The sequence below is a fragment of the Carlito syrichta genome, unplaced genomic scaffold (assembly GCF_000164805.1).
Source record: "Carlito syrichta isolate Samal-C Ts95f unplaced genomic scaffold, Tarsius_syrichta-2.0.1 Scaffold305295, whole genome shotgun sequence".
Classification (NCBI taxonomy): Eukaryota; Metazoa; Chordata; class Mammalia; order Primates; family Tarsiidae; genus Carlito; species Carlito syrichta.
In genome coordinates this window covers 95,018-109,370 of record NW_007249391.1, presented here as the reverse complement: position 1 = coordinate 109,370, position 14,353 = coordinate 95,018, and the positions used below count along the sequence as shown (strand labels likewise).

Below are 14,353 nucleotides of genomic sequence, written 5' to 3'. Positions count from 1 at the left end.
GAGAGGATTGCCTGAGCCCGGGTTTTTGTGACCAGCCTGGGTAACTTGTGAGAGCTCGTCTCCACAATAAATCAAAAAATTAACTGAGTATGGTGGTACACCACTGTACTTCCAGCTACTTAGAAGGCTGAGGCAGAAAGATCACCTAAACCCAGCAGGTCGAGGCTTCGGTGGCCATGACTGTGCCCCTGCACTCCAGCCTGGGCGAAAGAGTGAGTCTCCAACTTGAAAAAAATAAAAAGTAAAGCAAAAATAAAATAAATAATTTTCTCTAAATATAAAATGGATCAAAACTCTTGAAAGTGAATCTTTGATGTAGCAGCTATTAATGTGATTGTCTTATTTTATTCACACTCCTTTGAAGAGTGAAACTGATGAGCAGTGATGATGCTACTGCAATTTAACTTGCAGTGTGAGGCAGAAGAGTGAGTCTAAAGTGCATGTCACCAGTCAGCATTTCTCTTAACATTTCACCGTTGCAGTTCATCCACAAGTTAAAATATAAACGGCTAACCTTAGGATCCAAATTCTGCAGAGCATTCCTCATCTCTTATGCCAGGTTCATCTGTTGGGTGAGGTACTCTCAACAGCTCAAACTGATTCATTCTGATTTCTGCTTGCTCCGTAGTTTTCACTATATGGCAGGGCTATCAGCACCAAGAATTATAAGCACATAACGTAAGTAACCTGATATAATCTCTTGGAAGAGGAAGGCAGGGACTGGATTTTTTCTAACTAGTTATCATACTTATTGAGGGCAGAATCACCTTAGCAAGCAGCTCCCTCTGGCCAACCCTAGAGAAGCTATAAAGCTACTCTCTGCTCCAAAGTACAGAAGTGGAAAATGTTTGAATACTTTTAGTGGGACGGTATAGTCAGATGGTACCAAGTCTTCTGTGTACACAGGTAAGTATACTTCTCGGTAGATTATTAAGTGGTTGAGTCAAAGGGAAAATTGTCCAGTACAAAGGAGAATCAGTCATCTTTCTTAAGTACTTCCATGAATAACTTTTAACATGACCTGAGACAATAGTTGGGGGGTGGGGGGGCTGACCATCAATCATTGGCACTTGGTGCAAGTGGGGAGCAAGAGGCAAATCTTTTTGGGAATCTGACTAATTTGTTCCAGCGTGTCATCTTTTTTTCTGTTGTTAAAAGTGTCTTGTTTTCCATTCTATGTGTTACATAAAAATTTCTTGATTTCCATGGGACTGACAGATCTTTTTAACAAATTCCACTCCCAGCGAAATTCACAAGATTGCAGATATCAAGGGTTTTGAAAAGCACTTTTAGATATTCAGTTCCACTCCATCCATTTTACAGATGGAGAAACTGAGTTTAAGACCATGGTTATTTTCTGGAGTTTTCCCTACAGCCTAGGGAATCTGCTGTGGCTTTGTAACTGGCATTACTATGAACTCACAGCCCAGCAGAAGGTTTATTATCTGTTGTTTGTGGTTAATAATGGGCTTGAGGAAATGGAGTGGGCTGCCAAAGGAGAGAACCCACAGAGTCTGACCCCACTCTAGCCCAAGACTACTTTTACCAGTAGTGCTCCCAGGGACTCAGTGGGCACCTTCACCTGCTCTCAATTACCAACCAGCTGAATCTATCTCTGATTACTCCTGAAATGCCACAAAGCACTTGAGGATATTGGTGCTGTCCGTGCCAACCAGTAGTCTAAAGTGTGTGTGTGTGTGTGTGTGTGTGTGTGTGTGTGTGTGTGAGAGAGAGAGAGAGAGAGAGAGAGAGAGAGAGAGAGAGAAAGAGTGAGAGACAGACAAACAGAGGGGATGAGGAAGGGAGAGGGCTGGGGAATACATAAATAAAGGGCTGGATACAAGTCGTACAGCACCAGTGAAGATGGCTTCCTAGTGAAGGCATATGTGAGTCACACTGGAAAAACACTGATACAATGCTGGATTCTAATATAGGATAGTTTGCATTTTCCTGACATCAATAGATGAGGTCTCCAGGTCAATAAAAAAGTCTAGAAAATAAGACTTGACCAGAGTTTCCTAAACTCTCTAGATTCAAGACTAGGTTCAAGTCTTTAGGTTAAGACTTCCAATAAAAAAAAATGTAAGTTATTCCTTCATGGTGCCCCTGGCACATAGTTCCTCTTGCGAAGTCGTCAGGACCAAACAACATAATAATTATTTATATTCTAACAACTTTTAAGCTATGTGAACAAATAATATGCAAATTGAAAGAAAAATATTATTGTTGTTTCATTCTTATTTATTTATTTATTTATTTTTGAGTTGGAGTCTCATTCAGTCGCCCAGACTGGAGTGCAGTGGCCGCTCCTGGCCACCGCAGCCTCGACCTGCAGGGCTCCAGCGATCCTTCAGCCTCAGCCTTCCGAGTAGCCGGAACTACAGGCGTGCGCTACCACGCCCGGCTAATTTATTTATTTATTTATTGTAGAGATGAGGTCTCTCCAAGTTGCCCAGGTGGGTCTTGCTCAGGCAATCCACTCACCTCAGCCTCCCAAAGCGCAGGATAACAGGCTGAAACACCGAGCCCGGTTGTTGTTTCGTTCTTAATCACAATTGCTTAATATTGGAGTTTATGCCCCTACTGAACCCTGCACAACTTCTCCCATCTTGGAACGAGATCGGACCTGACCCTGTCACTTCCTATTCCACTTCGGTTTTCCTGCAACTTGCTTTTTGTTATAGCAATTGCCAAACACCCAGGTTTGCAAAGATGTGACATCATCTCACGAATCACAGCCTTATACAATATTGAAACTGTTCACCACCTTGAGCTAATACTTAGCACGATGCTCAACATTGAGAATTGCTATGTTTTCCTCAAAAATCTAAAATAACTCAACGCACCTCTACACAACTTGTAACTGACAGCTCCAGTCTTGAGTTCTGACCCCCACAATGTATCAGCCTAATAAACTAAAATAAACTGAACAATCTCACTTCAGTAAATTACATATTTGCATTTTACTTCTTACAAGTAAAGAAAACAGTATAAAATCTACAGGAAAATCAAGTCATTTCTAGCCTCAAAGTTAAAAATTATTAACTTTTATACAACAACTGCAATTTCCCACTCCACTTAGTAATTGTGTATTGCTTAAGTTATTTTGCTTGTTATTTTTCTAACATTTACTTTCACCCAGTGACATCTACCTTCCCAATTTTCTTTATTTTGTATTACTTATTTCTTTCATATTTAGTCAGCTTTGATGAAGGTTTCTTCATTAAAATAATAATCGTACATTTATTTTAAGACTTTCAACAAAAACATTGCCAGATTTTTATCAAATACCTACATAAGGAGCAATAACATTTTAAATGTTGTTTTTGCATTTGTTAGTGAAATAACGCTCCAGGCCGGAGGCAGTGGCTCATACCTATAATCCCAACACTTTGAGAGGCCAAGGCAAGAGGATTGCTTGAGCCTACAAGTTCCAGACTAGCCTGGGCAATATAGCAAGACTTTGTTTCTACAAAAAATCAAAATTTTAGCCAGTTGTGGTGGTGTGCACCTGTATTCCCAGCTATTCAGGTGGCTGAGAAAGAAGAATCACCTACTGTGATCTTGCCACTACACTCCAGCCTGGGCAACAGAGTGAGACCTTGCCTCAAAAAAGAAAGAAAAGAAAAGAAAAAAATATCACTCAAATAATCAGTGACATTCATGTAATTTTCAATCTAATAAAAAGTTTTTGTGTTATCAATCACTCTGTCTAAATGTAAAACAGTCATTGACTAGAATTTATTTTTAGTTTTAAACAAAAGGTGGGGAGGAGACAATACTTTTTCTAGAAAAGCACACAAATTGTTAAACTCCTGTTGGTCTCATATAACCACCCATGCCTGGAAGCAGGGCTCCTCACCTGAGAGGGAAGGTGGTGTAGACCCTGAGCCTCTGCACTCACAACTCGCATATTTGCTTTTCCAAACCCAGGGAAGAACTAAAATGAGACAATGGTGACACACTAAGCAGATGGAAATCAAAAGGAAAAACAAAAAACCTGTCGGGAGATTTTGAAGCCTGTTTTGTGCCCTTCTTTTTTCTTTTTCTCTCTTTCCCTTTCTTTTACCGCCATTCTTATATTTCCCTGCTAATTTCCTTCACTTTCTAAAAGACTACTTTTAGATATACATTTCTAGTTTTCTCCAATGACTCTGATTCCAAATATTCTGTCACTTTGTATCCATAAATAAACCCAAAATTGTCAAGGTAGACAGTCACAAAATTATTAAATTAAAGAAAAATCTCTTAAAGATATGAAAATAATATAGCAACGTCTAGTGGAGCACCTAGTATGTCCCAACTCCTGTGCTAAATGCTTTTTATACATTAGTTTATTTATTTTTACAACAAACCTCTGAGATCAGTTGTACTTCTAGTTTTCTATGAAGGAGAAGGAAATTGAGACTCAGAAATATTCAATTACTTGCCTACAGCCATAACATCGGTAATTAGCCAACACCGAACTTCAAACCCAGGTCTTTGACTCATAATTCCTCTACTCATTCCACAAAAAGCCTTAGGGAGATTTACTGTTCAAAGAAGTCTGACTATTTGGCCCACACTGCATCCATGTTGGCCCAGGAAGACTTCTATTTATTGTGCATTTTGATAAGGGGTTATTTGGAGGAAAGAATCTTTAACCCAGGATATCAGTTCCAGCAAAGGTTTGCTCAATTAATTATTTCCATTGAAATGGCTATAAAATGATAAGTGAATACATTTTACCCATCAGAAAATCAACCCATTGCCAAATAGTTATGCAAAACTATGATAGACCGAGTGTGCTGCCAGCTGCTGTGAGAACAAAGGAGACGGACAAAGGAAAACACATAGCCTTATGCAGAGAGAAGACTAACAGACATGGCCTGTCAACCGACAACATATGCAGTCTTCCCTTGTGGGGAACACACTGTAGCTCCTCTGGCAGTCAAGAGCAAGGCTGGCTCTCATAGGGTCAATCTGCCACATGGCCTCCAGGGACTAGCTCCAGCCTCTACTCTCAGTGCTCCCTGGCCTAGAGCCCACGTCCTCCCCTTCTCTCCCCACTGAAGTCCTAGTAGTCCTTCAAAGCCTGGAGCAAATCATATTCCTCTATATTACCTTCTTACTGACCCAAAGTCAGATTTAGCTCCTCTTCCTTCATGCTCTTACTGTAATTTGTACAGATGACACCTCTTTCTTGGTACTTTACACAGAATCTTTTTTATTTGTTTGTTTTGGGTTTTTTAATTTGGTTTTTGAAAATACAGTTTATTTAGAAACTAAATTAGAGAGAGAGAGAGAGATTCACCTCCCCAAGGCAGGGTAAGGGGCCAAAGCCAGGACACATGGCAGCCATAGCTCAAAGAGTCACGTGAACATGCCAGAGTTTAACAAAGCAATGGCTAGAAAGTAAATTAGAGAGAGAGAGAGAGGAGATTCACCTCTCCAAGGTAGGAGAGGGAGCCAAAGCTTAGGAAACATGGCAGTGGCCATAGCTCAAAGAACACATGGCCACATCAGAGTCTAGAAAAACAATGGCCCACAGAATCTTTTTTCTAATTATTTATTCTTTTGTCCAACTTCCCCAGCAGTTTGATCTCTGCTCCAGAGAAGACATCATACTTTGTTCACCCTTTGCACTCCCAATAGCTGACCTCGGGCTTAGGTGACACAGAAGCCACACTGAGTGCTTCATGCCTGAATTAACTGGAGAATGAGTCTTAGGATCTGAGTCCATGGGACACCACAGGGTGTTTGATGTTGCCCTCTGTGTGATGTTAATCCCCTACTGTCAATATCTTCAACAATGTGTCCTCTCTGCCTGAGTAAAGTTGATTTTAAAGCTGGAGATGCAGGAAAGTGCTTATATTGAGCTATGGTTTGCTCTTCAGTGCCACTGCAGGCTATAATGCTAACCCTTCTCTTCACAGTTATCCTACAAATGTTTAAAGGCAGATGTTTACATTACTGGGTCAGGTCCTTGGATTAAGAATTACTTCTTCTGGTCTTTGCTACATTGTACAGTAGCTTTACAGACTGAAGTTTCATTGCTAATTTTTTAGTATGGGTGATGCTGGAATCTTATCATTTGAAGTATTTGTTTTTCTACTTTTACAGTAAAACCTCATTGATTCTCCAATTTAAGATAATGAGCTAAGTTGAAGAGTTTATGGAAGCAAATCAATATGTTGTAAGGAAATCTACTGGAACTACTTAAATAGTGTTAAAGCGCTCTTCAAAAAGCACCCATTTACCATTTGATATGCCAAGTACCAGTCTTCTCAGTCATACTACAAGACCTTCCATAAGGCTCTCACATTTGTTTAGATGCATTCAATTTACTCTTTATCCTTGATGTATTTCACAGAGAATGTATTTTTTCTTTTAAAATCAATGACATTTTTCACCTTATCAAGCTCCCTTGACTCTAATGAATTTTGTTAATGAGGTTTTACTGTAGCTTATTTTTCTCTCAGTGTCTCTTGCTGTGGAGTTTGCTTCCTTCTGTTTTGGTTTTTGAACAGTTGATTTTATTCACAACCTCTTTTAAATCTAGTGAGGCTTTTTCTGTTTTGCAAAGACCCAAAGGCTCCTGTGAAACTTTGTAAGTTAAGCCAAGTTTACAGAAAACCAAGTTTTACTATCTACTTTCATGTTTGTCTTACATTAGAAAACAGAACAGACATATTAAATCATAAGTTATCTGCCTGCATTTTAAACTGCCAAATTACTTTATAGTAGTTTCCATTTTATGACTTTGGGCCAAGGAGTATATATTTTCCTAAGCAAAAATCTTTTGCTACATTTTTGCTTTAATATCCTAAGCCGATATGCTGTAAACATTTTAATTTTAGTTTCATGTTTCTTTATTTGTTATTACCTATAAATTATGTTCCTCTTCATTGAGTTCCACATTTGAGAGACTTTTGTCTTAATTCTTGAAACAGATTTGCATTGAGACCGTTGCAAATGCCATTGGTTTGGGGATAGACCTTTAAAATGTCCTTTTGTCTCCCCCAGGGGAGCCCCATGCATTGCCCTCTCTACCCTAATTCTGTTTGAGGGAGGAATGGTGACCTCTTGCTTTTTCAAGCATGGCTCCTAGTGCCAGCTGTACCCACCAGCTGCTGTGTGGCTGTGGTCAGGTCACCACGCCCATCTGAACTTCAGGTTTGCATGTGATTAAAAAGAACATGTCTGACAACGTGACCCTTTCCTTGTCTGCTGCTCTCTCCAGGGCTAGAGTAGAGAGGCTGGAGGCAGCAATGTGGTCCAGACTGCAAGACTCTGTCCACTAAAGAATCCCATTCCAGCCTCTCAGCCAGAGTCACAACCCCGGCCCCAACTGCACCATTTGGCACCCACACTGTGCCGGGAAGGGGACAGACCAAGTCCAGGGGTTAAACCCATGCCCTGAACATTCTCCTTCTCACTTTCACACACCAGAGACTGGCCGCAGAAGACTCCAACTGAGCAAAGCCCTTAATCTTCCAGATTCTTGTTTCTGGTTTGTGAGAGCAGTCAAGGATGGGAGGAGCTTTGTGACTAAAAAGCCCTGCTTGGTTTTCCCCACACAGGAAGACAAGGCCAAACGTGTTGCAATTGTGGGAGCTGGTGTCAGAGGCCTGGCCTCCATCAAGTGCTGTCTGGAGGAGGGACTGCAACCCACCTGCTTTGAGGGGAGCAACGACCTTGGGGGACTGTGGAGATTCACTGTAAGTGGAGCTGCAACTCCTTTATTTGTCTGCTGGAGAATAGTTTGACCTCCAGGAAAAGAAATCTGTATTTCTTCTGTGGGGCTGGTAGGGCCCTCCGTGGGGAAGGTTTGAACAAGGGTCAGGAGGGGTCATTGAAATTGTAAAAGAAAGCGATAGGTCCAGGCTGAGCTTGGGTGGGAGTTAAAAGCAGACTTACAAACTTTATCCAGAGGCAGAGGAAGAATGTTTCCAAAGATGCCCACAAGGTATGGACAAGAGTGGAGCATCTGGAACAGGTCAGGAAAATCCAGGACCAGAAGAGCAGGGCCAGAACTAGGAGGTCTGAAGCAAGTCAGAGAAGGCAGTGTTTGTGGCAAGAGCACAAATTTCAGCCTCTCCCTGCAAGACTGAGCTGTTTTTACCTGCTTTTTGTTTTCCCACCCTATTCCATCTGTGTTAGAGCCAACACAGGGCTCAGTGTAGGGTGAGCTCCAGAATCAAGGTCCTGCTGCTCAGGCAATCCCAGGCCAAGCCAAGAAAATCAAAAGTCAAGAAGTAGCTGGGCAGTGGCTCATACCTATAATCCCAGCACTTCGAGGAGGGCTGCAATCGCCAAGGAGGGAGGATCACTTGAAGCCAGGAGTTTGAAATCAGCCTAGGTAACATTGTAAGACTCCATTCCTACAAAAAAAAAAATTAAATATACTTAGCTGGGCATGGTGGCACAGTCTCAGTTGCTTGGGAGGCTGAGGTGGGAGGATTGCTTGAGACCAGGAGTTTTAAGCTGCAGTGAGCTATGATCACACCACTGCATTTTAACTTGGGTGACAGAGTGAGACATTGTCTCTAAAAATGAGAGAGAGAGAAAAAAAAAAAAGGCCAGGCTCAGTAGTTCATGCCTATAATCTCCACAATTTGGGAGTCCAAAATAGGATGATGGCTTGAGCCCAGGAGTTTGAGACTACTAGCCTGGGCAACATAGCAAGACCTCAACTCTACAGAAAATAAAATTTAAAAAAATTAACTACTCAGGAGATTGAGGTAGAAGGATTGCCTGAGTCCAGGAGGTCAAGGCTGCAGTGAGCCATGATCACACCACTGCACTCCAGCTTGGGCTACAGAGTAAGACCCCAACTGAATAAAAAAAAAGAAAAAGTAAGGAATGTGAGTGGGAGTCTTGGTTTGTTCCCTGAGCAAAAGAGCAGTAATAGTCTCCAGTCTCAGCATGGTTACAGTCTGAGCTGGAGAGGGGATCACAGGCATGAGGAGTGAGGAGAGGTGGATGCAGCCTGGCCTGGGCTCAGCAGGCTCACAGGGCCTGAAACCAGGCAGGGAAAGTGTTCTCTGAGCTCCATAGCTCAGCCAGGGGAGCATTTGCATCAGATCTTCCAGCGTCCTATTTTCCCTTATTCCTGGCACAAACATTTCCCATGAACTTCAAATGTGCCGAGGAGAAAGCTGTCAGAAATAGTGAAAAGAAGCAAGGAACCAGTTAGCGACCTCGAATTCTCTAAGGGAGAAGAAAAAGACACAGCATGGCACTATCACAGAAGGGTGGGATTTGGAACTGGAACAAAGTGAACGTTTCTAGTTCCAGAGAGGCCACTGGGGCTAACCATAGTCGCCAGCTTGGCTCATATGAAGAACTGCAGACTAAAATGTGTCCGGCCACCAAATGTGACCATCAAGGCATGGAGACTGGGTGAAAGGGCACATCTGTTCCCAGGATTCAAACAGCATGTGTTCCTACAGGTTGGCAGAAAACCAATTCCTGTGCCAAGTTGTTTCCCTCCCATGTCCAGGGAAGACATTACTAGCCAAGCATGATACCATTCCCTAATGAGCCTCAGGATCCCTCTTAACACAGGATTCCAAACAAGCAACACCTAGTCAGAGTTAGGAGCTGTTCTGGAAGATGAAATTGTTCAATTAAATTGAGCAGGGTTTTGGCTAAAGTCATCTGAGACAAAGCAAAAGTGAGCCCAAAGATCAAAAACTGTACTTAATTTCTTGGGATACCAGACAGAAAAAGTTCCTTATATGGGTCACGGATTCCTAATTATTAAGGTTAAAAGTCACTGATCTAAGAGTCAAGAGGAATGGTTCTGGCTCCAGCTGTGCCCAACTGACTGTGTGACCTGTCAAACACCTACACACAAAGCACAAAGCACTGTGGGGGATGCAAAAATGAGAAGGATTACCCCTGCCCTCGATGCTGTCAGGCAGAGGGAGAAAGGCTAGGAAGGCAAGTCAGGAACAACACTATGAGCGTTTACACAAGCGCAGGATCTCAGCCATGTTTGGAAAGCCAGGGAAGTCTTCATCAAAGGAGACAGGACGTGACCTGCCTTGAAAATCATCAACAGGCATAAGAGATTGAGTGGAAGATACCAGAGAGGGAACCAGTAAAGGAAAAGGTACCAGACATGTTTGGCAAATCAAAGCAGCTTACTGTGTATGTGGTACATGGAAGAGGAAGAATGGGAGGGGAAAGGTAGATGCATGTCTAGACAAGGGGTTCATGTGCAATTTACATAGAAATGGAAGCCAGGCTCACACCTGTAATCCCAGCACTTTGGGAGGCAGAGGCGAGAGGATTGCCTGAGCCCAGGGGTTCAAGACCAGCCTGGGCAACTTGGCAAGATCTTGTCTCTACAACAAATCAAAAAATTAGCTGGGCATGGTGGTGTACACCTATAGTTCCAGTTACTTGGAAGGCTGAAGCAGAAAGATCGCCTGAGCCAGCAGGTCAAGGTTGCAGTGGCCATGAGTGTGCCACTGCACCCCAGCCTGGGCAGCAGAGTGAGAGTCTGATTCAATAAATAAATAAATAAATAAATAAATAAATAAACAAATAAATATATAAATAAAGCAATGGAGCTGGGCCTGGTGGTAGTCTCAGCTACTTAGGAGACTGAGGCAGGAGGATCACTTGAGCCCAGGAGGTTGAGGCTGGCAGTAAGCTATGATGGCACCTCTGCCTCGAGCTTGGGTAACAGACTGAGACCCTGTGTCTTAAAAAAAAAAAAAGCAATGGGTAATGAGGAACAAAACTAAGGAAATTCCTTCGTTGTAGTTGTTGTGTTTGTTTTGTTTGCATGATGGGAAAACCCAAAGATGTTTGTAGATAAAGGGAAAATATATGGCTGGTAGGAAATGATTGAATACACAGATCCAAATTAGGACAAAATCCTGGCAGAAAAGGAAGCAGTAGAACTGTGGACATGAGTGGAAGGGTCAGCCCCAGCAAGGTGGGAGACTGGAAACCAGAGAAGAAGGGAAGGGAAGGGGAACATGGGAAGGATATTGGGGGTAGGAAAAGAGGATACACACACAGAGGCCTCAATCCTTTCAGGAAAATATGGTACCCATGGAGGGGGTGGTGAATGGTGCTGGAGAATTAGAAACATAGAGAAGGTCATGAAAAATATGGTGGAGAATGCACTAGACATCAGAAAGATGAGGGAGAACAGTCTCAAGCAGTAGCCGAAGCAAAATGGTGCCAAATGAACAAGTTATTCCACTTCTATTACCTCATTTATAAGAGTAAAATGTGGGGCCACTTTGAAAAACAGACGAAGCTGAATTACTAGGCAGCTTAGGACACTCCACCCACCTTCAGTCCACAGCTGCTCTTGACACAGCAGCCTCTGTAGGCACCTCTGTGATACCCTGAGGTTTCTCTAAAGCCCGACTGGAAACCCCTAGACCAGGTGGCCTGGAAGGTCCTTCCAGCTCTAATACGCCATGGGTCTCCTGAGTCTTTCTAGAGACATCCCTTCTCCACCTTTCCCAGCACACACACATGCACACCCATGCACACACATGCACACACCTCAAAAGATTAGTTACACGTGTCCTCACACTCAAAGTAGGCAGCCAGTTCAACACATACAGAATTAAAAGACCTGGCCATACTCGGTGTCTCACCCTGTAATCCCAGCACTTTGGGAGGCCAAGGCAAGTGGATTGCCTGAGCCAGTGGGTCCAAGACCAGCCCATGTAACTTGGCGAGACCTCATCTCTACAATAAATCAAAAAAAGTAGCTGGGCGTGATAGCACACGCCTGTAGTTCCAGCTACTTGGAAGGCTGAGGTGGAAGGTTTGCCGGAGCCCAACAGGTCAAGGCTGTGGTGGCAGGGAGCGTGTCACTGCACTCCAGTCTGGGCGACAGAGTGAGATTCCAACTCAAAAAAACAAAAGAATCAAAAGGCCTGCTCTAGCCAGACTGTGCTTGCCAGCAAGTACACAAGGGGAGTCTCTCAGTGCCTCAGGGTGGAAGGGGATAGTCTGGAAAAGTGGACAGATAAATGGCAGAAAACCAGCAAAACACAGGGAGAGACAGTTCTCATTTCCGAGTGGAGAAAAGATCCTAAGATTATAGAGATTATCAGTCCCTGCACTTCATTGAACACTTGCCAGGGCAAGACTCTGGCCTCTCCCAGCTCCTACAGCCTTCAGGAAAGAGAGAGTAGACAAAGGCTGTGATGGAAAAGGAAGGATGTCATACACCGGGGAGGGGTCAGGTGGCAGGCACTGAAAAAAGATAAACCGACCAGACACAGTGGTTCACACCTGTAATCCCAGTACTTTGGGAGGCCAAGGCAACAGAATTGCCTGAGGCCAGGAGCTCAAGACCAGACTGAGGTATGAACATCATGTGAATAGGAAGGCCTCTAATTAGGAGTGACTTTTGTCATAATTTCACATCTATTTTTAAAATGAGGAGGAAAAGATTTTTTACTTGATTACACATTCTTCCCCTTGGCTACACTCCTCCCAGAAGGTCACAGAACTCAAGCAAGTAAATCTAATAACAGTTAACAGATATAGATAACACAAATAATAGGTAACCTATTGAGAGTTTGCCAGGAACAGCTTGTGGGGACAGCATATTGGTTATTGTTCCAGTGTATCCAAGGGGTTTTGTACTACTGTTGTTCCACATAGAGATAAGAAAACTGAGGCACGGATAGGTTGAGAGAATCCCCAAGATCACCCACCAAAAACACAGAGCTTGGGAATAAACGTGGGCAGTCTGACTCTGGGGCCTGTGCTGCTAAGCTACAGTGCATGCATTTCAGGAGTCTGGTTCACAATGCAAGAATCGGACAAACCCTGGACGGAGTCTCAGGGAGTCCTACCATGTGCCCTAGTGGTGATGGTAACTTTCCCACTGTGCTGCAGGACCAAGGGAACCAGAAAGCAGAAACCCCTCCGTCCACATTCTGATTCTTTTCCCCTCTCCACAGACCATCCTCTCTTTCCTCTTCTCCCCTCACTCACTGCAATCTTCATGAAACAAAAATCTTCTCCTAAGTGGCCCATCAATGTTCAGGGACATGTGATTCCACACTGGAAGCCCCTAGGCAATCAGTGGATCCAGACAGGGACGATGCCCTGAGGTTCCACAGCTGGGCGCTGGGAGTGTGCTTAGGTCTGGGAACTGGGCAGATTACTCTCTGAGGCAAGTGCTGGAAGAGGACGGGAGACCCACCAGCACCATTCAGAAGGGCGTGGGCTGTACTCTCTGTACTTATGCTCAATACACCAGACCTTTTACTTTCCCAGGAGAAACAATCAGTGAAGGAAAGGGAGACAAGAGCTAGGAGTTGGTCTTCGATTCTACCCTAGGGTTTTTTCCTCACTAAACTACTGTTTCTCATCTGCCAGCATCCGGAGTACATTATTTCACAAAAGGCTTCAGTGTTTCCTGGAAGCTTTTCTCAGTCTAGCCTTTACAATTATCTTCTTAAGCTTTGCAGAGAGGTTTTTTCCCCTCTTATTTTTGTTTATTTGCTTTAAGATCTCATAAAATACATAGTTCCCAGTTCATTCAGTTCCCATGAGTCCCCATTACTCTTTGATATTTAAACATACCATTACAATATGCTTTAAATGTTTTAGAACTGTTTTTATGGAACTCTTTACAAAGTGTAGTATGTGTATCTCTAGCCCCTTAAAGACAAAGAGAGAGTGTGTGTGTGCATATGCGTACTTGTTAAATTTATCCTCGTATTATTGTTTACGAGAAATTGAGTCTATTAACAACAAAGTATTACTTACTATGTGATGTCCTTGGATGCCACAGAAAAGTGAGGGAACTTTGACCCTCCACTAATATAACTCAAAATGTTTATAAATGACGTTTTCTGCTTATACTGTAGTTCTTTCCTCACCGCTCTCACTTATCTGTATTACAGCTCTTCGTAGCTATTCTCTTTATTCCCATAACCCAGAGGAAAACTGAGAACTGCCCTAACTAAATCAAAACAACTTTACATTCAGTTCTAATGCCCACTTTCAGGTCTAAGGATGTTCTAAAACTGTGCTGTCCAATAAGGTAGCCACTAGTCAGACATAGCCAGGGAACAATTGAAATGTAGCTGGTATGACTAAGAGGCTGAATTTTTATCTCATTTAAGTTTAATTTTATATTAAATTTAGTTATTGTAGAACATTTCAGTGTATTTGAATCATTTGGGTATGTGAATCCACTTTTCCCAATGAAAATGTACTATTTGATTTAGCATTTGATTGCAAATACACACCAGATTTTGAAGACAGTATGAGAAAAAGAATGTAAACTAACTCGTTAATACTTTTATATTGGTTATGTGTTAATATCGTATTATAATATCATAATTATAACTTTATAATATTTTAGGCA

The 14,353-nt window shown here is 42.6% G+C and overlaps 1 pseudogene across 1 annotated transcript in view; it reads left to right on the top strand.

Annotated features, from left to right (window-relative positions):
- The first annotated feature begins 879 nt into the window (after positions 1-879).
- LOC103263844 overlaps positions 880-14,353 on the top strand; it is a 32,839-nt pseudogene continuing 19,365 nt past the window's right edge. The window contains exons 1-2 of the transcript XR_002482167.1: positions 880-906; positions 7,299-7,700. The product of XR_002482167.1 is annotated as a dimethylaniline monooxygenase [N-oxide-forming] 1-like (transcript). The remainder of the gene's footprint in view (positions 907-7,298; positions 7,701-14,353) is intronic.